The sequence below is a fragment of the Corvus moneduloides genome, chromosome 3, assembly GCF_009650955.1.
Source record: "Corvus moneduloides isolate bCorMon1 chromosome 3, bCorMon1.pri, whole genome shotgun sequence".
NCBI classification, from domain to species: domain Eukaryota; kingdom Metazoa; phylum Chordata; class Aves; order Passeriformes; family Corvidae; genus Corvus; species Corvus moneduloides.
This window is the reverse complement of record NC_045478.1, coordinates 58,401,273-58,428,049: the sequence shown is the minus strand read 5'-3', so window position 1 is coordinate 58,428,049 and position 26,777 is coordinate 58,401,273. Positions and strand designations below refer to the sequence as shown.

The window sequence follows — 26,777 nt, the reverse complement described above, 5'->3', positions numbered from 1 at the left end:
ATGTGTTTGCAAGGAGAAGGTCAATATTTTTAATATGATATTTATCTTCTTTCTAAACATCTGACCCAAATAAGTAATCAAAGAGAATGAAAGCCTAAAGCAATCAGTTTGAATTTCATCATGTGATTCTGGCCTGGTGCGTGAGAAAACACTCTTTCAACTTAACAAGTAAAGTGTGCATAGGAAATATTATTCTAAGCATTTAATGGAGTTGCATAACTCTTGTGTGTTTGCTAAATATAGCACAATAGTCAAGAAATACTTTTTCAATAAAAAATACTCTTTTATTTTAAAAAATAAAAGTTGCTTATGCTTTTTACAGACATTCAGTATCAAAGTGCATCTAATAAACATTTATCAGGGCTCTTCGGGTAACATGTTTAACTCATTGAGAATAGTTTCCTTTTAACACGATAAAATGAGAATTGAAAATTTTTTTGTGCAAAAAATTGCTTTCCAAACAGCTGTCATGAATACTTTCAGTTACAGTTACAGTGTGGTTAAATTGTTTATTCAAGAGTCTGAATCATTAGTGTATTTCTCCCACTCTGTTTTTTTTTAAGTTTAACCCTAAGTATAAGTTTTAGAACTTTCATATAATTTGGACCAATTACAGAAGGCCCTTGGAACTGAAGCTATGGCTGTACTAGGCATGGCTCCGATGCTGAGGCCAACTGAGTCCAGGAGCATTTTTAATTACAGCACCACCCTACGCATTTATGATTATTTAAGTGTACTTGACCCAACCAGTTGTCTAATCCTTCCTTTTAACTTCTCCACGGTCTATTAAACATCCCCATTTACAAGACTCTCTGCTGGAATCAAACCCTTGGTGGCTGCAATATCTGCCTTCCCTGCTTACAGCGTTCTGACAGCCCTTAACATATTCCAGTCCAGATTTGACCTTTCAAGGGAACGTGTCTAAATTGAGTCGATCTCATTGACAAAGATCAAACCACTACTTAAAATGTCTCGTGGCTGGATTTCCTTCCCAGCAGACCCACAACTCCAAGCTGAAGTAAACATGAAAGGCTGCATGCAGCTGCAAGCAGTATTAGGTAGGAGAACAGTGCAAGCCTCACATGATCTGAGCAGTAAGTGCTCCTGTGGCAGCGGTACAGGGAGAAGGGAGGGGAAATGGGCAACAGGCTCCTGACCCTTGAGTAAATCAGTGCCTAGAAAGCGTGATGGGGATACTCATCCATGCACGACAGAAATACTCACTCACTGCACACTACACATGCACAACGATGATACAGTCAGCACTTGATAAATTACCTCTCTGAGTAGAAATGAAAGATTTTATGCTGTTTCCCTTCTTTGTGGTGTTGTTTGATTCATTTCTACTTATGGCTCAGAACTTTTCACAAACACCCTCTGGAAAACCAGCTTTTCTACAGGTCCAGGCAATCCAGCAGTACAACATACAGTGTAGGTATTTTGCATGGAAAAAAGAATTGCTGCTCTCAAGTACGTAGAGTAATTTATGAATGCTGTCCTTAAGGTGATTACCAGCTGATATCAAACTAGAATAGAGAATACAATTCCTACTGTTTTCCGCTGAGAAGTCACAGTGTAGACAAAACCACTGTTTTTGCAGGAAGATGAGGAGGCTAAGCTAGGAGCTATAGCATCTACAGTTTTATCTGTGATTTCATTATTTACTTTCAATCAGGTATTTCATTTTCCTTTCAAGATATAATCTCTTTTGGACAATTACTCTAGCAAGGAGTGAGAATAAAGCTCTTGATTTCAATTTCTTGAAAAGGCTATTTTGTCATTAATATACTGGGAACCAGTCAACAATTATGCTTCTGCAGGGCCCACAGAAACAGAACTGGTACAGAAAAAAAAAAAAGGGTTGAACTAATTCTTTCAATGCCAATATAAAAGAAAGTCACGTTCTTGCCAGACAAGTTCTTTAGGTCAAGTACAGCCAGAAGGTGCACTTTGAAAAAGAAAATGTATTCTCCAGATAATAATGTTCTTTGGAAAGAATTCTATGCTCCTAGAAATTGGTCTGTGAGGTTTATTTTCTGGCTATATGGGTGGAGGAACACAGATCCAGGAAATATATTTACAATTCTCAGTGGATCAGAAAAGTTAATGCCTGTCTCACACAACTCTTTCAACTTTCCTTGATCCTCTCCTTAGCTTCCTACCAATCATTTTCCCACAGCGTCCTGTAGTAACTCTGACCTCACTGAATGCAAATTTCTTTATCTATATTGCTTTCGTAAAGAAACGCATTCAAAACCTTCTTCTAATGAGACCAACCACCCAGGAAAACAAAACAAGAGGGCTTGATAAGACATCACTCTGTCATTGTGAGAGGTTGGGACAGAATAAGATAAGAATAAATAATAAGAATAAAGAAAATAAAGAAATAAGAAAAAAGATACTTTTTGTTGTTCCAGTAATGGAAGGCAGAAATCAGCTAAATTGGAGGTCTCAGAAAGCAATACACATAGATTACTTCAGATTTTGTTCTTATAAAGCAAAAATGAAACAAAGAAATTAATAACATCCCAACTATCCTGGGGTAAATAAGTGAGTAATTGTTCTGTACTATATCTTAGGAGTGAGAAAACCACTATCTCATTTCAAAACTATATATATATATAGAGAAGAGCAACTGACATCACCTACTTAGACATTTGACACTGTCCTGCACAGCATCCTTGTCTTTCAACTGGAGAGCCATGAATTTGACATATAAACCACTCAGTGGATAAGGAACGGTCTGCATAGTCACAGTATGAAAGCTGTGGTCAATGGCTCGATGTCCCAGTGGAGACGAGTGAGGAGTGGCCTTCCTCAGGGCTGGCGTAGGGACCAGCACTGACATCTTTGTCAGTGACATGGGAAGCAGGATCAAGTCACCCTCAGCAAGTTTGCCAGTGACATCAAGCTGTGTGGTGCAGCCGACAGGCTGGAGGAAAGGGATCCCTCCAGAGGGGCCTGGGCAAGCTTGAGACGTGGGACTGTGCAAAAGCCAAGTGTAAGGTCCTGCAGGAGGGTCAGGACAATCCCTAGCACAAATATAGACTGGGCAGAGAATTGTTTGAGAGCAGCCCTGCAGAGAAGGACTTGGGGGGGCTGGTAGATGAAACGCTGGACACAGGCCATCAATGTGCACTCACAGCCCAGAAATCCAACTGCATCCTGAGCTGTATTAAAGACAGCAGGGCCAGCAGGTCAAGGGAGGTGATTCTGCCCCTCTACTCTGCCCTTGTGAGATCCCAGCTGGAGTGCTGCATCCAGCTCTGGGACCCCTAATATAAGAAGGATGTGGAGTTCTTGGAGTGAGTCCAGACGAAGGCCATAAAGATGATCAGAGGGCTGGAGCAAATTTCCTATGAAGACAGGCTGAGAGAGTTGAGGCTGTTTACCCTGGAGAAAAGAAAGGTCCAGGGAGACCTTACAGAAGTCTTCCAGTACAAAGGCGTCCTCCAAGAGAACTTGAGAGAGGTGTTTTAGAAGGGGCATGTAGTGACAGGACAAGTCTAATGGCTTTAAACTGAAAGACGGCAGGTTTAGTTTAGATATTAGGAAGAAATCCTTTACTGTGAGGGTGGTGAGACACTGGAAAAGGTTGCCCAGAGAAGTTGTAGTTGTCCCATCCCTGGAAGTGTTCAAGGCCAGGATGGATGAACAGCCTGGTCTAGTGGAAGGTGATCCTGCCCATGGCAGAAGGGTTGGAATGAGATGATCTTTAGGGTCCCTTCCAACCCAAATCGTTCAACAATTCTGTGATACGTAGGTATATATAGTAACCACTGGTATCGTATATTCCCTAAGAAATGTTTCCTAGTTTACATATTACACAATGGACTGAAGAGTTTTAATAATGCCCTCCCAACTTTGTACTTGTTCTCCTCCCTACCAGGAGGAAAAATCCTGTGGCATTCCAGTTCCACTCTGTAATTGAGCATTCTCAGTACACACTGCATGTTTCTTGTCTTGAGGTAACAAAACCAATTTGTTAGTTATGTTGTTAATTCAGGGGGAGAGGACTAGAGCTTCAGGGCTTCTTTGTAGTTCTCAGTCCCTTACCTATGTCTTCTTTTCTTCCAAATATACTGTGGAGTTAGGAATTTGTAGTAAAGATAAGGAATTATTCTAGGATTTGCTTTCCCATTTAAAAGGTATTTAAATTGAGGTATCTGGCTAGAAATTATTACTTAGAGAATAAAGTTTCTTGATAAATCCTGTGTTGCACCTGGTGCAATACCCTCAGTCAGTGTGCCCAAGGAAAGTGAGAGTATTCCTGGGGATTCCACATTTCAACAATGTCTTTCTAGCCCGCTATAAGGTGGCACAGGGTTTAATGAGAGTTAGCACTTTCCCTTCCCACATGATTAAACTGATGACATCTATAAGCACACATATAAACCCCCTGGAATTGTATATTATGAAACATTTGAGGCAAAATTTCTGATAACTGTGGTATGAGAATATTATGCTCTAAAAATAAAATGCAGAATAGGATTAATGGTATTTAAGACAATAGCTCAGAATCTAGGCAGACATGAAGCAGCACACAGATTTCTTTGAACCAAGTATGACTAAGTCTTTGACTGATTTAAGCACTTGATCTGTATCTCATAATTCTAGGAACACAGCAAGCCTTTTTCTGCTTAGATGTTTTAAGTGGTGAATCTTGTATGCCAGGTAAGCATCTGCTTTCATTATGGTTGTTCTGGTTCCTAAGAAACAAAGCACTCTGGCTTTAAAAGTTTCCTCTAGTTCCTTTCCAATTCTATTAATAAAAATTATGGAATATATTTCATTTGAATAAAAATATCACATACATTTTTCTGCAACTTATTCCTGGGAGAATTATTTTTGCTTTTGCAAAAGCAAAATATTTCTGTATCACAGTACTAACACAAACTGTCAACATAACCAGTCAATCTCTGACCCGACCTTCTGCTGTCATAAACAGGACCACAATAATGTACAACTCCACTACTGAGCTGATCTTCAGGTATTTCAGTATTTCTTTACTGGGCTGCTAGATAAGAAATAAATAATAATTAACACACATCACAAGAGATGCTTTAATTGCTTTGACAGTTAGACCCACTGAGGGTGAAGTTTTCTGACTTGAACTTACACGTCTTATCTGAGCCTGCTTTCTCCCATCTGAAAACTGAAGAATCTTCATGAATCCGTGAAGCAAGGCCTTTATTGGTTGAAGTTTTCTTAATTCCTCCTGTAGATCTCACCTCTTACAATAAAATGTTCATGGAAAATTCTATTCAAACCCTTTCTGTTCTTCTTAATAAATGAGCATTCAGGTAGCTGATTGTAGTGGGAAATGGAAATTACACAGAACAGTGCAAAAGATTACTACTTTCTATTTAGATAAATATGATACATATTCCTTGAAAAAAAGAATATTGTAGAACTTCCAGGCTCTTTGGCCAGTTCAATTTGCTGTCACTGAACTCTCTGATGATATTATTTGCCTAGGTCTTCTCTCCTTCCAGTCTTTTCGTTCTGTTTCGAGAGCCTGTGCTGTTTTGCTCCATTAATGTTCTCCTCTGAGGAACTCAGTTTTACCACAGCTGCAGAAATACAAAGCAAGACAACCAAAAAGTTGTGTTGGTACCTTCATATTTTCATCCCATTCTGCTAATTTTCTCTTCAGGACTCTTCCTCCGTATCAAAACAACTGAACTATTCTCTTTTCCATGTCACAGACCCCAAGAAGCCCTTTTTTTTTCCCAAAACCCCTTCTCCTTGTCCCTAAATCCCTTCTTTCTTTTGATAAAATATTCCCCTTGTGCCTCCTGTCTACCTGCTCAGTACAGAGACTGGCACAAAAAAGTTGCCTTCTGCTCACCTCTGTGGTGTCTTCTGCCCTAGCACAAGTCCTACACAGCTCCAGTAGTGTCTTCCCACAAAGATGCTCAGTTTAACCCTTTGGCCAAAAAAATCCCTGGTATATTACCAGGTATTTTACCTTCAGGGCTCAGTTTCAGCACAACAGGCAGAGAGGAATCACCAGTCCTGCCTGAAGGATGAACCTCCAATAGTCACATTTTTACTGGAACTTTCTTGTATTTTGCAAGTGTTTTTTAAACAAGTTCCCTATTTTTGTGTCTGTCTAGGTTTCAAGTTTAGGATTTTGCTGAAATAAATTAGATCTAATTAATGAAGAATTTGCTACCATGTGTCTCACAGTCATTCTCAAAAAACAAAACAAAAAACCCCTGAAACCTTTGTCAGCATGTTTTCTGCAGACATAAGAAAGTAATTTGGACTAGGTGATTTACTGTTCCTTTCCAGATGTAGTGTTCACTATGAAAAAATAAAGGTCTTTGTTTTAAATGCCATGCAAAACAACAGTAGCTGTTTTCACAGACTAATTTTTCTACTCCTTAATAAATATTGATAAAGGAATCAAATTACCAAGACTCTCCTCAGCTTCTTGTATCACATGCACAAAACTTCAGTAAGTTCAAAGCACACCATTTAAATACAGAACATTATTTAAAATGAAGCACGTGCAAGAAGGAGCTCAACTAAGTCTGCAGTCTGACTAATTATTGCTAAGCAATTAATCACTGAAGATGGTCAGGTAAAAGCAGAACATTAAGTCAAAACATGATCATATTACATTTACAAATCTCAGGTACCACCCTGACTTTTTTATTTCCTTGGACCAGGTTTCACAGGACCTTGGTGCTTTCTGGTAATCCTGATATATCTATAGCTGACTTCAGAAGTGGCCCTAACTGGGACAGCTTTTCACAGAAGACCTGGGCAGGAAGAATACAGCAGCAAAACATCCAAAAAAAAGGCTTCTCAGTTTATGTGGGGTTGTTACATGAGACTTTCTTCTGGGTTGGGATATAGATCTAGAGCAGTCTTGTTCTTAATATCCAGGTTAATCATCGAGAACAGTACAAACAATGGTATTTAAATTAAGTAGAGTAAACAGCAATTTTGAGTCATGCTGTTGCTCTCTCCCTTCTAACATGCTGTATGCTGTGGCTGAACCATCCAACATCTGGACTGTGAATATAATGCTGCCAAAGCTGTACTTGGTGGTTGCCAAACTGTTGAGCCCACGTGTAGCTTCGCAGCTTGATATCCAGGGAGCCCAACTATGATTCAAATTCTGAAAAGTCACCAGGTCTATGGTTGCAATATGATTCAGCAGTTTGGAGGCGAGCCTTCTTAAGTTAAAAAAAAAGAAAACAGCAACAAAAAAAGCCACAGCTGAGCTGACCATATATGGCATACAACTAGCAAAGAAGCAAACTTCTTGAACACCTTCACAACAGAGCTCCATAACTTGACTGGATGGTACAAAACATGGCTTATCACAAGCATCGGGCTAAATTCTGCTCCCCTAACAACTGTGGAAACTCAGATGAACTCCGCTAATTTCAGCGATACACAGCCTGTTTAAATATGAATGTACAGAAGTTCCTCAACATGCCTCTTGCTGGCACTCTTTGAGATAAGCTTGAAGTCATTAACCAGGTAGAGAGCAGCATCCTTACAGAAGAATGCCTCCAGTGGTATTCCAGGAATTTAGCTACAGAAGTAGACTCATTCCCTATCACACAGATATATTTGATTTGTAAATGAATTAAGCATTGTGAATTGATCAGGAAAAAAAAACCAGGTTCTGCACACACACAGAATGCACGAGGAGCCTCAGTCTTACATCAATTGCTCTGTGCACTCCAGGATCATTTACACATACATAAAAGATGACCATATCTTTCCAAAACGAGGTGTCTACTGGCCTGGTACATGGAAGGGCTCAGCTGCTGATTCACATTGCAAAGCCTATTTCTCAAACTTGTCTCCTTGCCTTCTAGCAGATATAAATAGCTAAAACATGACTTTTTTCTTCATTTACTGATTGTTCAGGTGGACCAGCACTGCACCAAGGCATGACAGTCCTCAAAGCTCATCCTGTGCTGCTCAGCCCTGCCTAGTCAGACAGATGAGACACCATCCTTCTATGTGTATTGCCTTCATTTCTTCTGGTGATGATGCTTACTCTTCCTTTGCCAAGTAGAGTGGCTTGACTAATATTCTCTACTCCCAGAAAAATACATGCTCAGTCATTTGGGAAATTAAAAAAAAAAAAAGGGGTGAAATAAATGCTGCTCCAATTGAAGTTGAGTGGTTTGTTCAACACTACAAAATGTTGCTCTAGGAAAGCTTCCTTTTAATATAATAAATGCAACAAATGGAGTCCCCTTTTTTCTCATTCCCTTCTCTTTAATAGTAATTAAATGAAGTGGAGATTGTGAGGTAAAACCAAGCACATCTGGGTCAATTAGCATGGAAAGTCAATTCTTTAAAACCTGAAGGATGCATCTGGGAATCGTGCACTTCACAGCACGAATCTCAGGGCAGTGCTGCACTCTCAGCAACTCAACTCAATTAAGCCATTACGTGGTTCTTTAAATCTGGGGATCCGGGGGAATTGGTTAATTGTCTGCTTGTCATAGTTCCTCCTCAGGGAGCATGTAAACGTCTTCTGTTTCTCCTATAGATGTGTGGTGCATGTAAGAACAATCCATTTTAGCTGACTTATTCAAAGCTTATTTCTCCCGTGGGAAAATTAATCTTCCACCTCAAACACTCAGAACAAAGCGCTCCAGTGGAAACAAACCATGCCATCAATGTGAAATAGGTTTTCAATGACTACAGTGGAGTTTATATTTCCTTTTCTTTACAAGGCTCAACTATTTCTCCCTGCTTTCACTTGTTCCTAACTTTCACAACCAAACTTCTCAGGCCTGTGATAGTTTCACCATTCTCTGCAGCTATGGGCAGCTCTGACACACCCTTGGACTTACCTAATGCACTGTAAGTCACCCGCTGACTTTACAGTCAGCAGAACCCCAGCAAGCCATCTAAACATTTATGAAGTGCTTAACTCCATGGACAGGGCTGAGTGCCTCCAGAGGATAACTCATCCCACATCCAGATAGTTGTGGAGAATGGCACATCAGGGGATGTCCTGATTGAGAGCTGTTCTGGATTCACTGAACTAAGAGATCTACTTAAGAGCTCTTTAACAGCCAGCCTAAGGCAGACATTCCACTTTTAGACAACAAAATTAGTGAGCTTAATCCCACCTACATCTCCTCACTGCTGTGACTGTGACAACCGCTCAGGAAAGACAGACTGCTGTCCCTGTTTCACCATACCACATCAGTGAGTTCCTCCTCATGTGCACACAAGCAGCTGCTTTCACTCTTATTTTGCTCCATGTTTCAGATTGCTAAACATCCAAAATCTCTAGCTGGCCTCAGCGGGAGATGGTTGCTGGGTGCTCGGGATTGTGGAAACAAGTCATCCCATTTAGCCCCTAAATATGGATTTAGAAGGCTAACTTTAGCTTCAGATTTTTTTTAAACTTGGCATGGTATTAAAATCCATCCATGGGGCGAGTTAATTTTTTACCATCAAAGAGTAGTAAAACAACTTCTCCAAGGTCATACAGCAGGATGACTAGGATTAGAATGCCACAAATTCCATGTGTTATAACCAGAAAATTATTCTGTTTCCTAAATGTAACATAATTGGGATACAGTCTGATAAATGGAGACTGAGTAAGCCACACTAAATCTACTGATGTGTTCTGCAACGTCTGGATGCATCCCCAACCCTAGCTATGAAAGGAAATGTAATTATGGTAATGAGAAAGTGCAGTCCACCCATCATTTGGGTTACCACACGCATACGTAACCAATTCCAAATATAGAACGGAGCAATGTCTCCTACACTCTTATCTCCCATTGGATCCCTTTTCCTTAAGTTATATGCTTGCCATCTTTTCCTCTGACAGGAGAAACAATCTATTTTGGTGTATGCACAGCAGCTGAAGGGCTATCACGTCCGTCAGGACACAGGGAACAGCTGCTGGACATTCACCAAAGAGCTGCCTTTGGGGGCAGACACCTTCCCTTGCCCACATAGATGTAACCAGTGTTTGCTCAGGCGCAATGCTGGGGACGAAGGAGGGAAGCTAAGCCTGAGGAAGAACGTTCAAGGAGGAGAGGAAGATCAAGAAGCCAGAGAATTTTATAAAGCACCCTTGTGTTTTGAAACCTATGCCAATTTTAAAAATGAGGGGTATGTCTCTTAGTGCAGTCTAAGCCATGAATGCAAGGTAGTGTAGAGATTCAGAAGCCTTATTTAAACATCCTAGTTTGGCTCCAGAGAAGCGGAACAGCATAGCACACAGTCCAGGCTAACTTACACAGCTCTGCCATGGCAGTTTAGACCAGTCAGAGCCTCAGGTGTCTAAAGGTCTCTGTACAGCGGTGTCCTCAGCATGCATCACTCACTTGGTTTACATCATCTGGAGGACGTGTCTTCACGAGTGGTGCAATGTGTGAGTGTAACTTAAAAATTTCAGCTGTGGCTCCAGAGTACGTGCAAGGGATCCTGATGACAAACATTCTGGCTCTCCTGCCTGTCTGCAATCCAGGGACATAATGCCAGACACTTTTCCTCCTGTGGTGGACCAGCATGTACTTATTTTTGTGCACCTCAGCTTGCCTTGGTTACGAAAGAGAGAGGAAATATTTTATTAATTTTCATCTCCTAAACCAGAGTGCGGCAGATAGCTAGACTTCCAGTTCCACCAAGTTTCTGCAGGAAAAGGAGAAATGGGTCATTGTCAGGTGTTTATAAAAGTATTCAGAGGTATCTAAAGCTGAAAAATTGTTCTGAGTCTAACTTAAAAAATATTAGTATCTTTAGGCTGTCATGCCTAGATATTTGTCCTGAGTTAAGGAGTATAATCAGATATAGCAGAGACAGCAGGAAGAATTAGAGAACTGGATTGTGACCTGCACATCCCCACACAAGGCTTCTTGGAAGTGCCCTGTGCTAAGCAACAGCATGTCACAGCAAAGTAATCCCAGAACACGGCAGGGGCAGCCAGTCCCAGTGCGCTGGTCACAGCTCCACCAGCATTCAGTGCTTTCGGACACAGTCACACATCAGGGCTTGAAGGGACTCTCTGTCCACTCTCCACCCACAATGTAAGCAGCACCACAGCTCTGTTCTCAGTGAAAATAACACTAAATGTACGTGCATCTGGACCAATTGTCAGGGTGTTGTAGATTCAAGATACTTTAATTTCCTTCTTAGAAAACAAAGGAAGAGAAAAATCAGCAAACTGCCTCTTATACCCTCTGTCTTTCTTATTGCCTGGAATGAACAAAGATGGTGCCTGATAAGCCATGGATGGAAGAAGAAAAATAGGGAAGGACTAGAGCAATCCCAGTAAATTCAATCCAGCCAAGTCAACAGCAACTTGAAAACTTTCTGGATGCTCCACAACCCACACGCAAGAGTTCCTCCAGTCCACTTTCTGCTACCAATGTATCTGCATCCCAAAGTTAACACAGAAAGAGGCCAGTAGAGGCTGAATTGCTTCCTGGCACAAGGTAGCATGGACTCTACAGCTGAATATACACGATATACCAGTTGAGGAAGGGACTGACTATTGAATGGCAACTGCATGTACCATAGTCAGTGCCTGACTGCCCTGCATGTCCTTTGCTGTAGCCTGCTGTCCTGGTTCAGAGAGTATGTGAGATGCTGCTACCATGTTTATGTTGGCTTCACTTTGATGCGAGTGACTACATGAAATGCCACACATGCGCACACAGGCACACGCACACCCCAAAGACAGGCCTTCTTCCAGGGCTGTCAACAGCACCTTTAAAAAGTTGTATATGCAACTTAAAAAAAAAAAAGAAAAAAAAGCCATTTTGAAGAACTAATTTTTCTTACCTTTCTTCAGAAAGAGCTCTAGCACCCTCCAACACTCAGGGCAGCACAAAAACCCGGTATGTTCATCTTGGTATTTGAAGCACATACACACATATGAACATACATGCACACACTTATGCAGACCCAAAATTCTCTCCCCAGGAATGTGGCCTTCCCTTTTCAGGCACGTACCAATAGGAATGCATACACTGAAGAAACAGAAGCAGAAAAATCATGTTTTTCACACAGCTGTTTATTCTGCTTGCAGGAGTTCCTTTTCCAGCCACAGGCAAGGGTGGAATCCAGAGAAGCCAAAGGCAGTTGTGGCGGGATGTAAATGAGACCACACCTTCCAGACACACTCCAATCATAAGGGAAGAGCATGGATGTAAATAAAACCACACCTTTGCTGGACCAGCCTTCTCTTCTTACGTAAAACAGTTTCCATGTAAATAAGGCCACTCCTTTGGATGAGCTTCCTATTTCCATTTGTGAGGAGAGGCATGTAGGCAAGGCCAAGCCCTTTCACAAACTCTTAAGTAAAACTTTGAGAGGATTATAAGTTTTGCCCTTGTCTGGCTCAGAGAAGACTAGTTCCTTCTTTGGAAAGAACTTTATTGCTCAGAGTGGGATCTGATGAGCCAGCACATATCTTTCCTCAGTCTTCCTGTCAGGCACTGAAGACTGCTTTATGAACAAACTGCTCATAGAACATGGATACCCATTTTAACATGCAACTTTTACCTTGCATTGATAAGCCTTTACGCTGACATTAGATGGGTGCCTTCCTTTCACCTGGGCAGAACTTAAAAGTGCAGCAATGGAAATAGTGAGATCCTTCTGCATTTTCTCCATTTTCTCTTATATCCTTCTTTCCACATGCCCATCCAAATCTGATTTCAAGATTTCCAACCCAGATCAAATGCAAGCAGCTTGTCCCAAAAGGTAAAGAACTAAACTGCAGCCAGGCTTCAGCATAACTTTTTCCAGATGTCAGAGCTCACTATAATCATCATCAATTTTGGTTTGGGTCAACAAGCAACATAAGTGTCAGTAAAACCTTACTATCACTGAGAGTCTTTAGCTACTTGGAAACACTTCACATGTCTAGGTTAGGAAGACAAACAACTTGAAGGCATTCTGAGGGAAAAAACACAGTTTTCATCTATACTCCTCACATGAAGAAAGTCCTGGAGGAATGAAAAAGGCAGACTCAGTTTCCTAGAAAAAGATACATGAGACAGAGTGAAAGTGCTTACAGTGGCACACACTTTAGCCAGAAAGGTGGTTTTTAATAAAATTGGGAAATGGTGTACTGCATTCCCACAGAAATGGTGGAAACACAGATGTTGTCCCAGTTTAGGAAAAAAAAATTGTCCACATTTTTGATGTTTGCACCAAAGGAAAAAATGCTGCTTTGAACATTTGAAGGAAGACTACTAGAGGAAACCAATACTATCATGGCTGCCATCAGTGATACAGGAGGCCAGGATCTGTCAACATTTTCTTTATAAATCCATCTTTCAAGAGAGTCTAAATAGGCTTTAAATAACTATAGTTGGGACCAAAATCTGGATTGTGAGATCCCTGGAAACAAATCTGCATCTGGCTGTTTACAAAATTCTAGTCTAGAGAGACCATGAGAGCGGAAGAGGGATAACTTCTAGTGGTTGAAGGTATCTATCTTGTTTGTGCTGCTAATCAGTGATCAGCAACCAAAAAGGATGTTTGGAATCTGTGCTGATGAACACCCAGAAGTATGCATGCACATTTAGCCATCTCCTCCAGCATTTTCTTCTTAAACATAACACAGGCTGTCTTGTGATATATCTGGAGCTCACAGTTCCAGAGATATCCTGGACAAAACTCAGCAAGAACCACAGCAGGAAAAGAAAGATTCACAAACAATCTTGATTTTTAGAAAAGAATTATTTCATGCCCAGGCTTAAAACTAAGCTATGTCTAAACCACAATTATTATAATAGTTCAATGAACCAGCTCATTAGGCTTAAAGAGTAGCACTCAAACAAAATCTTATATGCAGTTTTCCTTGTCTGAGCCAGTCCCCCAAAAGTGCCTACCTACCCTAAAGCTGTACACTTTAATGAGAGACAGAAAGGAAGTAAAATGAAAAATGGAGTCATAGGACAGGTCTGATCTAGCAGATTTTTTATTTAATGGACTGAGTATACCAATTCCCATCCACCTCTCCTGCCTCACTGCACTGTTCAGTGGCCCTGGCCCTCTCACACACTTGTAGCACGTTCCAGCTATTAGCCTCTACAGCTTCCTTCAACTTACATAGCTGTAAAAATAAAAAAAGTCAATGGTGAAGTCCATTAATGTTTTGCTTTACCAGGCTAATTAGGTGTTGGGCAGAACAGCAACTGGTCCTGGTGCAAAACCCACCACGGTCTGCTCTTGCAGTAACTGCTCCACACGTTTTTCTGCTCTACAGTTTGTTGAACTTCCCCCTCAGCACTTTACTTTCTTGTTATTTCTGCTCCAGTTTATGCCACGCACCTCTTCTTCCTCAGTCTTCCTTTCAACAGCAACACCCCTAAAGTAAACCACCTTACCTGCACTCTGAGGAAATATCCATCCCAGGTTATTGGTTCTCCCCTATTTTACCAGATTTTACAAGCTCTTTTGCACAAACCTGCTCTTAATCTGTGTGGCACAATTGGCAAAATCTGGACCCAAGAATGGTCTCTTCACACAGAAGCTGTGTTTTACTGGGCATTCCTGCAACACTGCACACAACTGGTATCCTTTGCACATTAGTTTACTATTAAAAATGTCTTACCCCATCAATTATGCCTCAAACCTACTAGTTCAACAAATTATATAAATCCCTACATTTTAATTAGCTTATTAGCTAGATCTTTTAGGAAGATGCTCTCTTAAACTCTTAGGCTTACCACAGAATTCTTTTGTGAACCAAATCTATATAACAGTATCTGAGAGAAACTTTGAAACAATATATTACAAGAGAGAAACTGCAGTTAGTCAGAGACCAATAAACACACTGTAAATTCTGAGGGTTTTCACAAGAAACACTGAGTCGTGAATGACTATTCCAGAAATGGAAAAATAGAGAGTCTCTTGACATCCAAATAGGGTGAACAGGCAGCGGTCCAACAAACAAATCAGAAGTGGAAAGAGAAAAAAATTACTTTTTGGATCCAAATAGTTTCAAAAATGAAAACAGGGATTAAAAAACAAGAATTAAAACATGGGAAGCTGAAGTCTATTCCCATGTTTTATTGCGCCACTTGAAAGAAAGCTAAATGCTGGCTCTGTCCTGATGAGAAGCAACATCCTCTGTTTTTCTGCCAATTTTAGATAAGACTCACTGTCAAAAATGGGGTTTAAAATAGGATGGGATTTAAATCAGTGCACAGATAGAGAGGTCATGCTGCTTCTTCTTCTTTCATCAAATGCAGGGGTGGCTTTCCTAACCTGTGTACTCTGGAGGTAGCAGACCAGGTAGATAATACTCTCCCCTCAGCTCTTCCCCACGCCACTTTGCAAAGCAGGGAGTCTACAAGGGCAGCTGCTGGTGACACTGACAAGTGCTGAATGCTACTGCCCATGGCTGTGAAAGGCAGGAAAAACCCCTGAAGGAATAGCCTGCAGCAGCCCTCTGCCCTGCAGGCACTAGCAACGCAGTCTACACTAGAGCCCTCTGAAAATGTCTCTGGCACATCACCCTTCTGGGCCATGCTTGAGGGCTTATGGCAGAAACCCAAATATTACTAGTTTGGAGAGATGTTCAGTGTTAGAACACTTAGATTAAACTCAAGAAACACAAAATGGTCCGGAAGCAGCTGTGAGGGGAGGTAAGGTCCTTGTGTGCGAGGGCCATCAGAAAACAGTTTGGTACCCTCGGGTCTCCAAAGAAGATCTTACCAGACTCAATCCCTGCAGCTGTGCCTCAGAAACTCCCCCTGCAACTCCAGCAGAGAAAAAGCACGACAAACAACTACTGTTTCTTTACAGGTAGCAAAGCTTCCACCCACACTCCTAACTAAACTGTACACTCAAGTACAGGACTCACGTGAAAGCACAGAAAATGCAGAATGATGGCTGAAGGTCTCCAAGGCAGCCATCAGTGATTGATCCCTACCTGCTGGACTCACTGGCCTGTACCCAACACTGACCCTTTGAACTGCCTAACCTAGGGCTCTGTACTGCAGACACTCACAGTGGGATTTGGTTTAGGAACAGCTACAGTGACAGAAAATGGTAAAACTGCATTACCAAATTTGCTTTTACATAATAGACTTTCATGAGTCTAAACAAATCCTTGAGTATTTTTAAGTGTTCCCTGATGTGGGCCAGAAAATGTTTTTTCTGCTCTTTGAAGAACACTGGCTTTCCAAACATGTCTGCAGCCCTACTTACAGTGATAGACATTAAAAAAATGTCACTCAAAGTGAAAATTTTAAAAGTGTTTTTGAAAAAAATCAAGACCAGTAGGTCATTAACACAAAGAGGATTCGAAATCAATTCCCCCAACATTTCTCCCTTCCAAAATCAAACCAAATCATTGACATGTTTCAGAACAAAAGAATTCCGATTTTTTTCTCAGCTTCATTTTGCTGAAAATCAACACAAGAAATGCAGAGGGTCTATTTCATCAGGATTTCTCTTTCTAATGAAAACAAATTTCAATCAAAGCTCCCCAGTTGTCCTAGAAACTTAAGAAGAAAAGACTAGAAATGTTCCTGGTGTCTTTGTCTCTCAGTTGAGAAAATCATAGGCTCTATAAACTGCATAAGACAGATGAACAGATAGGCAAGCAGATGCTCACAATTTTGAAGACACACCAAAAAAATAGTCCTGGAATACTGAAGGGGATTTTCATAGCCTGTGTGTAGTTCTGACTGGTTTTCCAACTGGAAAACAAATATCTAATTGCCTTATATACTCTTAAAAAAAAAAAATGCCGTCATTATTTTAAAGTGTGTTGATCATAGTTTATTTTTAGATCTGACAAACCACAGAAACATCTCCAAAAATATTCTAAAGAAACACAGTGACCTTCCCAGCTTGGAAAGCAGAGTTGTTTTAACAACATACTCCAAGCTATGGTACAGGCTAAACAAATCTGTAAGACCCTTTGATGGCCTTCTCAAAAGTCTTCCACATTCACCTATACACTGTTTTATGAAAACTTGTCACGTAGGCTAGCAAAGGTAGTCTTAATTATCAGCTCATACTCAGAAGCAGAGCAAGGAGTCACCGACTGAGGAGGAGAGCATTGCTCTGGAGACAGAAAAGGATGCTTGTGGGAACGTGGGCTGCAGTGGTGAAGAGCGACAGCCAGCTTTGCGTCTATGCTCGAGAGGATGCAGTTCACTGAACACACAGGCAAAATGAGGAAAGGTGGTGAAAAGGCACTGGAACTCAATCGGGGAAAATGATGGTCAGGAAAAGGAGAAAGTTTCCAAAATGAACGGGGATTTGATGCACAAATGATGCAAAAGTAAGTGAATACTTTGCAAGGTGCAAAGGGCAGAGGCAGGCAAGGAAGAAAGTTTTACCCCTCATGCTCTGGGGATGACATGTTACAGCTGGTCAGGCAGAGTGTCACTACTGCCCCATGGTCAATCTGCTGAAGCTATCTACAGCTGGGTGCTGTATTTTGTCTAACAATTATCTCCTCCCCTACACCTACTTACAAATTCAAAAGTTCCTTCCAAGCCAAGTGCAGTCATCACGCAAGAGGATCACCCTAGGTCTATTTTCACCAGAAGTGTCCCAGTATCAACTCTTCACAAAAATTCTGGGCACTCTACTGTCTTAACCTGGGGAATTTTTTTCTCTCCAGCTTTCCTGTTATTCCCATCTTAATTCTCCCCAAAACTCTAATGCATTGGTTCACTTATTCTAGGATTATCAAATATGTTTTAACTCCTGCAACTATGTTCCTGCTTAGCTTTCTTGATAAATATCTGTAGAAGAGAACATCTTGTTACCTTGGTGCTTTTTTTTTGTTTTCATATTAAGATTATTTTTCTTTAATGATTAAATAATGAGAATGTACTGTTCTGTGTTTGCCTGAAGCAAAAGCAGGAAAAATTAAGGAATTTTGAGTGAAAACATAACTTTGGCAAGATTTGATCTGGTGGCCTTCAAGAAATAAAAATTAGACACCTCATCTATTCACCTAATTTGACTTGAAATACAGCATGTGTGTTTTTCTTGACACAATTATATAATAAAATGTCAAAAGTGCACAAGGAATCAGCTCTGGACACAATGTAAAATCAAGACTCTGCAGGAACAAACCTGTCACCTCTAGCAGCAGAAACACACATCTATTCCTTTTCAACGAGAAGAATGATTCAATTACACTACAGCGACTATGCTGTCCATTCATCCTAAACCACAATCAAGAGTCAAAACAGAAGGGCTGACATATCAAGTAGAAGTGTTGGACTCAAAAAAGATTGCTGTAATTTCCCTCAAACTTACTTACTCTCTTTTTCTTTTCTCTCCTGAAAAGAATAAAGTGGAAAATGGAAAACCCATAGAAACTGGAATTACAAAGCACCTAAAGCTGGTTTTGCTCTTGGTTTTGTCTTTGTACATGTATTGATTCTTCAAATGTTACAAAACACATGCCATGTCCAGAATTAATATCTTGACACTGTGTTTTGTAAAAGCACTCTGACAGGGCCTAGGCTTTGTGACACTGTGACACTGACTCAGGTCAGTGTTCTCCAGGGTTTTATTACTGCAAGAGTCAGGGTGAGTGCAGTAAACTGTGGTACAAGCTTCACTGTGCTTCTGACTTTAATCCCTTCTATAACTAAGGGAAAAATTAAAAGTTGCTCTGAATTCATTTAATTTTATCATTTTCTGTTTGCATTTTTATGTTTGGTTAACTTTCCGAATTTGCAACAACCACCCTAATTAAAAACAAGAAACCTGAGGTTTAGGCATAAGTTTGGAAAATGTATATTTTTTTAATCTTGGATGTTTATTGTTGAGCAAAACCAGCCTTGCATTCCTTGAGAATTTCATTATACTTAACAAAGTTCCACTCAAACCTAGGCACATTACCTCCCAAAAGCATAAGCAAATTCCTTATGTCTTATTTGGAAATTGGACCAATAATTCTCTTTTTTGTGTCTGTTAAGAACAAGGTTGTGGAGCAGACACTGAATTTATCAATATGCTAAACACAAAGAACATGGATTTCACTCAGGCTCCTTTTGATGATAGTTCAAAAGTCCAGGAATCACAGATATACAAAATGCACAAAAAAAGTGTTACCCAAATAATGGTTTTTCTTCCTAACCTATTTTTGCCATTAAAACCAAAAGCAAAGACTTGCCTGCCATATTCTCTTCTGTATTCTAAAATAACACATTTAGCACGTGCTACTGTTATTTCTCAGGTTACAGAAGCATGTGTGTTTCTCCTTTAATTCTTCCTTCATTCTCACTTACCCTACCTTGTTACAGATCTGTGCACTCAGATCCTGAGGACTTATAAAAGAAAATGTGCCTGATCCACTCCTTTCAGTTGTTCTCCTGATCATTAACAAGTTCCTGAAAATTATTTCGTTCTTTCCCAAAAATTGTTGACTAGGTTGTGCAGTGATAAAACTCCCTAACACAGACCCAAAAAGCAAGAAACTTGTAGTGTCTCCACTGTACCCCTCAATGCGGCTTGGTCCTGAGTGCAGCAGGGCAAGAGAAAACAAGGACTGGCTTCCAAAGGTGTGGAAAATAGGAGCACCCAGACTTCACTGCAGACACCTCTCTCTTCTTCTGGAAAATGAGTTTTCCCGTGGTTGTACTGACCTGAGCACGGTTTCTTGGTGGTGAAATACTGTAAAGGCAGTGGGAAGGAAGCTGCCAAGCCCACCTCATCCTTGGCTGCTTCATCTACACCACTCTCCTCACACACCATTTTCTCCACTTCCTCCGTTCCGCCCCACTCCACCGCAACTCTTCCCACACAAACACGTGTGCACCTCTCTCTTCAGCCCTGTTTAGCCTTTCCCACTCAGCACCTTGGCTGGTTTTCTCTGGGGACATGCTCAAATACAGCACATGGGTGAGAAGCTAACAGGAGCGATAAGTCCCTTTCCACCCTCTTGTATTACTCCAAAATCCAAGCCCACTCCTTCAACTCCCGCTCTTACAACCCCATCTCTGGCCACATCCCTCCCCTGCAGAACTGTACCAAATCCACTGGCAGGGCAGGATGGTGGCTGACAGCTGCGCTAGTGCTTCAGACTGTGCATTGCAAGAGCAATTGTGGTCACACAAGGGACAAGAGAGCAAGCCTGCAGCCAGGGCCGAGGCACGAGGAACACATCCCCCTTCCCCATCCTGGCTGCACAGGGCCCATAGAGAGTCCAGTTACTCATCATGAAGCAGACAGGGTGGATTTCACCAACACTAACAGTCCCACAAAAACAACCCTTTTCTATCAAGTTGGCAAAACTTTTCCTCACTGTGTCCTCTGCCTTGCCTCTGCCTAGCATTTTTTCTCCATTAGCCAAGAGCCCTAATGTGGGAAAAGCCTTTTGTCAGATGGGCAGGGATTTTGCAAGTACTTTACAACTCCCACATGTCATCTTCCCTCCTGAGGCAGGAAAACAATTCAGTCACATTCTCCTTACACCTGGACAGAAAAGCTGGTCGGAGTGAATAAGAAAAACAGCGTGGTTTTGCAAAGCAGTGAACTATTCAGCTTATCCCAGCTCCTTTCTCCAACCAACCCTTTCATTCCTAGAACATCCACTCCTCTTTCGCCCCTGCTTTTCTCGCCGTGAGAGACTGGCCAGGGTACACACAAATACAGCACTTGCCTCGGTGGCTTCTTGGGCAGCACAGTCCTTTCCAAACTTCTACTCCCCCCTGTGGCAGCTTGATGGCAAAAAAGAAATAGCTCACTTCCCAAGTCTCATACTCCACTGTCACTCTTTGTAAGCCCTTGATCAAGAAAAATAAAGATATATGAAGGCCTAGGTGAGGTATCACTGAATTTAAGAAGGTAAAATAGGAAAACTGTTCCCAGGGAATTTGAAAATCAACCCTCTTTATCTTGTGAGTGACATAAGGAGGATGGTTCATATATGGTTTTAAAACTCCCCTGAAATTTTTATTACAAAGTTTGTAACTCACAGAGGAACAATATTTAGGACAGATTTAAGATTTTCAAATACCTTGCAAAGCTTAGGCAATAAAGAAAGGCAGTTGATGAACTGTTTCTTCATCCCATGTCATAATTGAATCTTAAATAATCATACAGATCTGCCACGCTATTAAGGTTAGGCTTTTCCACAAGATCCACCCTGGATAGCTTCCTCACAAGAAATGCACCACAAATAACTTCTTAGGCTCAATCTTCACAATGACCCCATTGTCCAAAATGGCCAAAACAAACACCATACAGTAAAAATCTAACCTTGATTTCTATTTAAAACCCTTTAATAAAAGGGTTATAAATGGAGTAATATGCTCAGAAACACTTGCTGTTAGTGAGAGTCCTACCATTTTTACAACATCATGCTTATTACTTAAAAGCCACCCATCAATAAGACATCTGTAGCAACATGGTTGTAAACTCAAGACCTGGGACCATTGATGTTTAAAACAACTAGGTTTCCTCAATTAGTTCCTAAAGGAAATCAAAATATTTTAAACATGTCCCCACTTCCCTAACAATGCACATTTCTTGGAGTATCTGCTTTTCTCGTCTCCATGTGAAAAATGGTCTGACAGAGAATTTCCCAACAACACCAGAGGGATTAGCAGTCGAAGATGTTTTTCAGACCTGGCCCAGTAGTTGCTAAATTTCACACACATCCGTGGGTCAATAAGGAAGCCACCTTGGCTGTTGTAGGTTACATCCTAGTTTCCCTGCCTGCGTCACTTGTACAGATGTATTTACACAGGTCACATACCACACATCACTTGCTGAAAAAACAGACAGCCAAGCTGGCAGCTGAACCATGGGGAACCATTTTCCTGAAAAATCATCCAATCTCCAAAATCAGTGCCAATGCATTGAGGACATTATGTTCCTTTGCAGGTCAGCTGATGCAGTGTGCTTATGAAGTCCTGCGGAGGCATTACAGACCTACATAGTAAGCCAATTCCTCCATTTTCTCTGGAAGGAATGTGCTAACAGAAAAGCCCACTACACCAAAGTCAGTGAATTGAGGTTGCATCAAAAATGGGGGGGACATTTCTCTCTTTTCTTTTCTCCCCAAAGAAACCACTATTTGTCACCCATGCATGTACAAGTATTGACCCTATCCGATGAGACAACATGGAAAATGTATCCCACATGATTCTCCCCAGGCCTCTACTCCACAGCAGCTACAATATAAATTAAGAGATCACATAGTTTATGGCAAATCAAACTGCATTTGTTAAGGGAAGTCCCTAATTTGGTCAAATCATTAATTAAACATCGATGGCTCAGCTTGGGGCAAAAAACCCACAAACCCTCGAAAGTTACACTGACATCTCCTGAAAAAAGCAGGTTGAAAAACTGAAAACAAGATCACATGCATTGTAGACTAAGCAGATCTGATTCATTCCTGCCCACATAATCCACCACAGAGTGGGAGGAAGTGTTCATCCAGCTGTTTTCCACGTGGTTCCTCTAAAAATCTCAAAAGGATTTCTGGTTCATGTTCTGAGTCAGTCCCTGGCCACATTTCCTCTCCAGCCAGCAACACTAACTTTTTATGAATTGTTAACCATTTATGGGACAATTGTCAAAGGAGTGGTTAGTGACTCACTGCAGTCCTACACCAGCTGACTTACTATAGCAAGAGCTTGCGAACCTCAGTCAAATCAGAGAAATAAACAAGTGAAAGCCTCCTCCCTCCATACTCACCTTCATGAGCTGAGGAAGGGCTCTACACTTCCCCACAAAAATCAGGACACAGCCAGCCTCCTCACAGATGCAGTGAATGCTGTTCCTACAGTGGTTTTAAGACCAGATCTATGGCAAATTTTTCAGAATAAAATCAGATAAACTGAATCTGAGGCTCAGTAGGTAAAGGACATTTGACTTCACACTACTTATAATCTCACTTTCATACAAATAGTAACTGTGCTTTGAATGCCCGTTTAGATTATTCTACTTCCAGTAATCACTTTGCTGGTTTAAGACCACATATATTCACAAAACTCCAGTTACTTTTTAAGAATAAAGCCAAGTGCTTAAAGCAGCATTCTCAATGACTCTAGAAGTAACGAAATATTGCACGTTAACACATAAAGAATGACATTACAGAAAAAAACAAAACTCAGATCTGCAAATGGGAATTGCACCTGATGATTTTGCTTTAGCCCAATGGACTTGAACTTTTCAAGTCCCAGCATTTTGATGGCTAACAGTGCATTTAGTGAACTGCCCAACTGATGCTAGCAGAGAATCTGAACCAGTATCTTGAGGGATTTGGACTAGGTCCACCAGTTCAGCAGCAAATATTTCTATAGGCCCTAAGATATCCACTGCCTCTCCCCACCTTCTTATTCTGGTTCACTTTGGAGAAGAGCTAATGGCTGTCATTAGTAAGATTAGCTGACGTGAATTGTCACAGCTACAAGGTGAAAAGCTTTGTATCAGTCTAACCAAGCAGTAGAAATCACACAACATGGATAAGTTTCTTGACAGATCCTGGGAAATGTAGTCTTTGCTTTGCCTTTGTTGATTCATGAGCTCACGCATCTCCCCAGAAAAGGATGAGTAAAAGTTCAGCAAGTGGTCTACTTCAGAGCCCTTCCTATGCCTACAGATACGTAGAATAAGCTACCAGATAACTTCTAAGAAAGAGAAATACCAGGCAACCACATTAACGATGGAATAAATCTCTTTATTTTTATTCTGTGTCTATTTCTGAGCTAGCAGAGTAAGTCTTTCTTGGAATCTGCATTTTAAGCAAAAGCCTACTAACGTAACTTTAACCAGACCTCTCAGAATTTTGAGATATATTTATTACAATTTTAAAGAAATATCCTGGTGAGCGTTTTGGGAAAGGAACTAATTGGCACACTAAACCTGAGGCAAGACAGAAATGTCTGAAGCCAGCTACAAGCCTATCGTGATGATAAACAGCTCAGGGTCCAGATGTCCATATATGGCAAGACTTCCTATAAGACTGACAGTACTGTATGTGCATTGCGTATGGTTGTTGGATCAGATTCACATTCCTCGGGTATGTTTCTCTGGGAGCTTTTGATTTCCGCTTTGAGGCCTGGCTCAGACCTCCAATTGCTCTTATAAAAAAAATCTGTGACTGAAAGTTGAAAATGTGCAAGATTCTTTCTTTAAGTACACAAACACTCCAAGTCTAGCCACTTTCCTGTAGTCTTGCCAGGTTTTCACTATGTCTGATACCTGATCAAGTGACTTTTTGGGGGGAAGCAGGAAAAAAAAAAAGAAGGAAAAACACAAGAGAGGAATGTAGTAATCCACACCTGTACATTTTACAAGACTTCACCAACTGAAGCTGATGTAGACACACACATACCATATATAGCTGTGTAAACAAGTCTGCAAGGCCGGTATAGTGAATTCCTAGTCTCAGCAGAAAAAATATACTATCTTAAAAGCATGTGCTATATAAATACCTGCATGGAAGTCAAAATTAGTGCATTTTAATCATTTTTTGCATCAATGCCAAGATGTACTTCTCCAACCTGTGGCCTTCTCAAGAGACACCTGGATGTGGTATCCGGGGATATAGTTTAGGGGTGATTATGGTGGTGTCACATTGCCAGTTGGACTAAATGATCTTGAAGGTCTCTTCCAACCTTGAGGATTCTGGGATTGTCATCAGAAAGGATAAGCTGAAGACTGACTGGAGTCTGAAAGAACTGCCTTTGCTTCCAGGTTCCCTTCGCCCCCGTGAGTAAATACACACACATAAATGAGGTACCCATTGTGACACATCTAACAACACAGAAACCAAGATGACCAAAAGGCACTCCCATGGACTCTGATTCTTACCCCCCTGCGTGTGCTGGCACAACTTCTAATTTAGTGGGCTAATGCCTGATCCACAGTGGTGCAAGACCAGAATTAGTTCTGAATTCAAACACCTATTCAAGTAGTTTTTCTCAGGGCAGCAAGTGTATGGGGCTTGCTGTACTTGGCCTGCAGTGGGAGGACTTAGGACAGATTTATCCTTTAATTTTGGATTTCCTGGCTTTCTGGTAATTTGTTACTTTTAAACATACTTTTTCTGTCAGTAAGATTCTTAGGTTTTGTTTAATAAAATTGTATCTCTGAAAAAACCTCTTACATGGAAAGTTATAAAACATGTCTAGAGCCTCTCTCTCTCTCTGATGTTCTCCTACCATATTTAGGCATTTAAAAAAGGCATTCTGTTTACCTGGTTACATTTGCATTTTGGTATGCATGTCATACATAGTTTGGTACACATACTATTTACCCAGCACTGAGGCCACTGGAGCCCTTCAAGTAAATACAGATTTTAGGAGACCTCATGATTTTGGGAACATACATTATTCACCATAACTATTCCTCTGGGATTTATTTTTTCTTTCAGAGCCAATCTCATTTCTTTTAATGGAGAATTTCAAGTAGAAGAAATTACATCCAAATGACTTTTCCAGACACAGTACAATGCTGGCAGAATATAAGTAACAGTTTTACAGTACAATAGTTCTACTGGGGCATTACATGGAAGACCTTCTTTTCCCCTCATGAATCCTGTGCATACATATTGCTACATCATAGCATGGAAGCATGCCTAGATATGGAGGGATGGGAAGAAGTGGGGGGCAAGGGGGAATGGTAGTGGGGGAAAGCCTACATACAAAAGATGAGATCTCTTAAGGTAACTACCAGATTTCAGATTGCTTAATGTGATGCATTAAGCTGGTCTCTCTTACTAAACACTAACATACTTCCACAGGTCAAAAGCCAAAACATTGGCATTCCTTGCGTTAAGCGGAGGTCAAACAACATGACATCACTGAATATTCAAATAATACACAGCAGGCAGGGGAAGAGCCATCCTCCTGGCTAAAAAAAAAACCAACAAGCATCATAGCAGTTATCTGCAATGACTTAATCCAAGCCACAATGCTTAGGTCTTGGGTTCAGTCAAATACAAACCACAGTGTTAAGGTTTTGGCTGAGTGCAGCGGCATGCCATTCTCTTCTTGTTGTAATCCTGGGGCGGACCATCAGCAAGGTTGGGAAGCAGGGATGTGCGAGGAACGTGTTGCTCAGAAATGACAGCTGCACACACAGGCGGTGGGAAAATAATAGCCACTTCTTCCATGCTTCACACTCCACTCGCTGTGCCAAGTATTTCAGAGTAAATAGGCACTCTCTCTATTCATAGAGAGCATCTATTAGGGAAGGAACACATTACAAATATTCAGTATGATTCAGTGGTACACAGAGTCAATTTATACCCGGTAGTGTAATTATACCTTTCTTCGGTGGTACCAAAGCGCCGGGACCGTTCGCCGCCGGACACCGAGTACCCCGCGCCACCCCCGATCCACCCGCTCCGCGTCCCCTGTGCCCGAGGGAGGGACCGGGGGCGAGCGGGGAGCACAGGGGAAGGGAAATAGCGGATTCCCCCGAACGCCCCTGGCAACCGCCCCGCCGCCCCCCTCGCCCCTTCCCACCGGACCCGCCGCCCGCCTCGGAATAACGCGCTGCCGGGGGCGGGGAGCGGCCGGGAGCGCTGGCAGCGGCGGGGACTCACATTTAAAACACATCAAGACGAAAAATAAAAAACCGTAAAGGGGGGGGGGGGGGGGGGTGGTGAGAGTGGCGCTGGGGGGGCGCAGCCGGAGGAATGCGGGAGTCAGGGGTCAGGGCCGCTCCGGGGCGGCGGCGGCGGCGCGGGGCGGGGCGGGCGGCGCGGCGCGGCGCGCAGGAATGCGCGGAATGTCGCTGTTTGTCCGCGGCCCCATTCAGCCCATTGGCGAGGCCGCGCCGCCGCCGCCTATAAAGGGGCGTCCGTACCGGCA

At 41.6% G+C, this 26,777-nt stretch overlaps 1 long non-coding RNA gene across 2 annotated transcripts; it reads right to left on the bottom strand.

Annotated features, from left to right (window-relative positions):
- Positions 1-5,039: 5,039 nt before the first annotated feature.
- On the bottom strand, positions 5,040-26,648 carry LOC116440695. 2 transcript variants are annotated; one of them, XR_004238736.1, is made up of 3 exons: positions 26,510-26,648; positions 10,335-26,144; positions 5,040-5,573 (listed from the first exon to the last, which is right to left on the bottom strand). It is a non-coding gene; the product is annotated as an uncharacterized LOC116440695 (long non-coding RNA). The 2 variants fall into 2 exon arrangements; XR_004238735.1 differs by lacking the exon at positions 26,510-26,648 and adding an exon at positions 26,229-26,502.
- Positions 26,649-26,777: the final 129 nt, after the last annotated feature.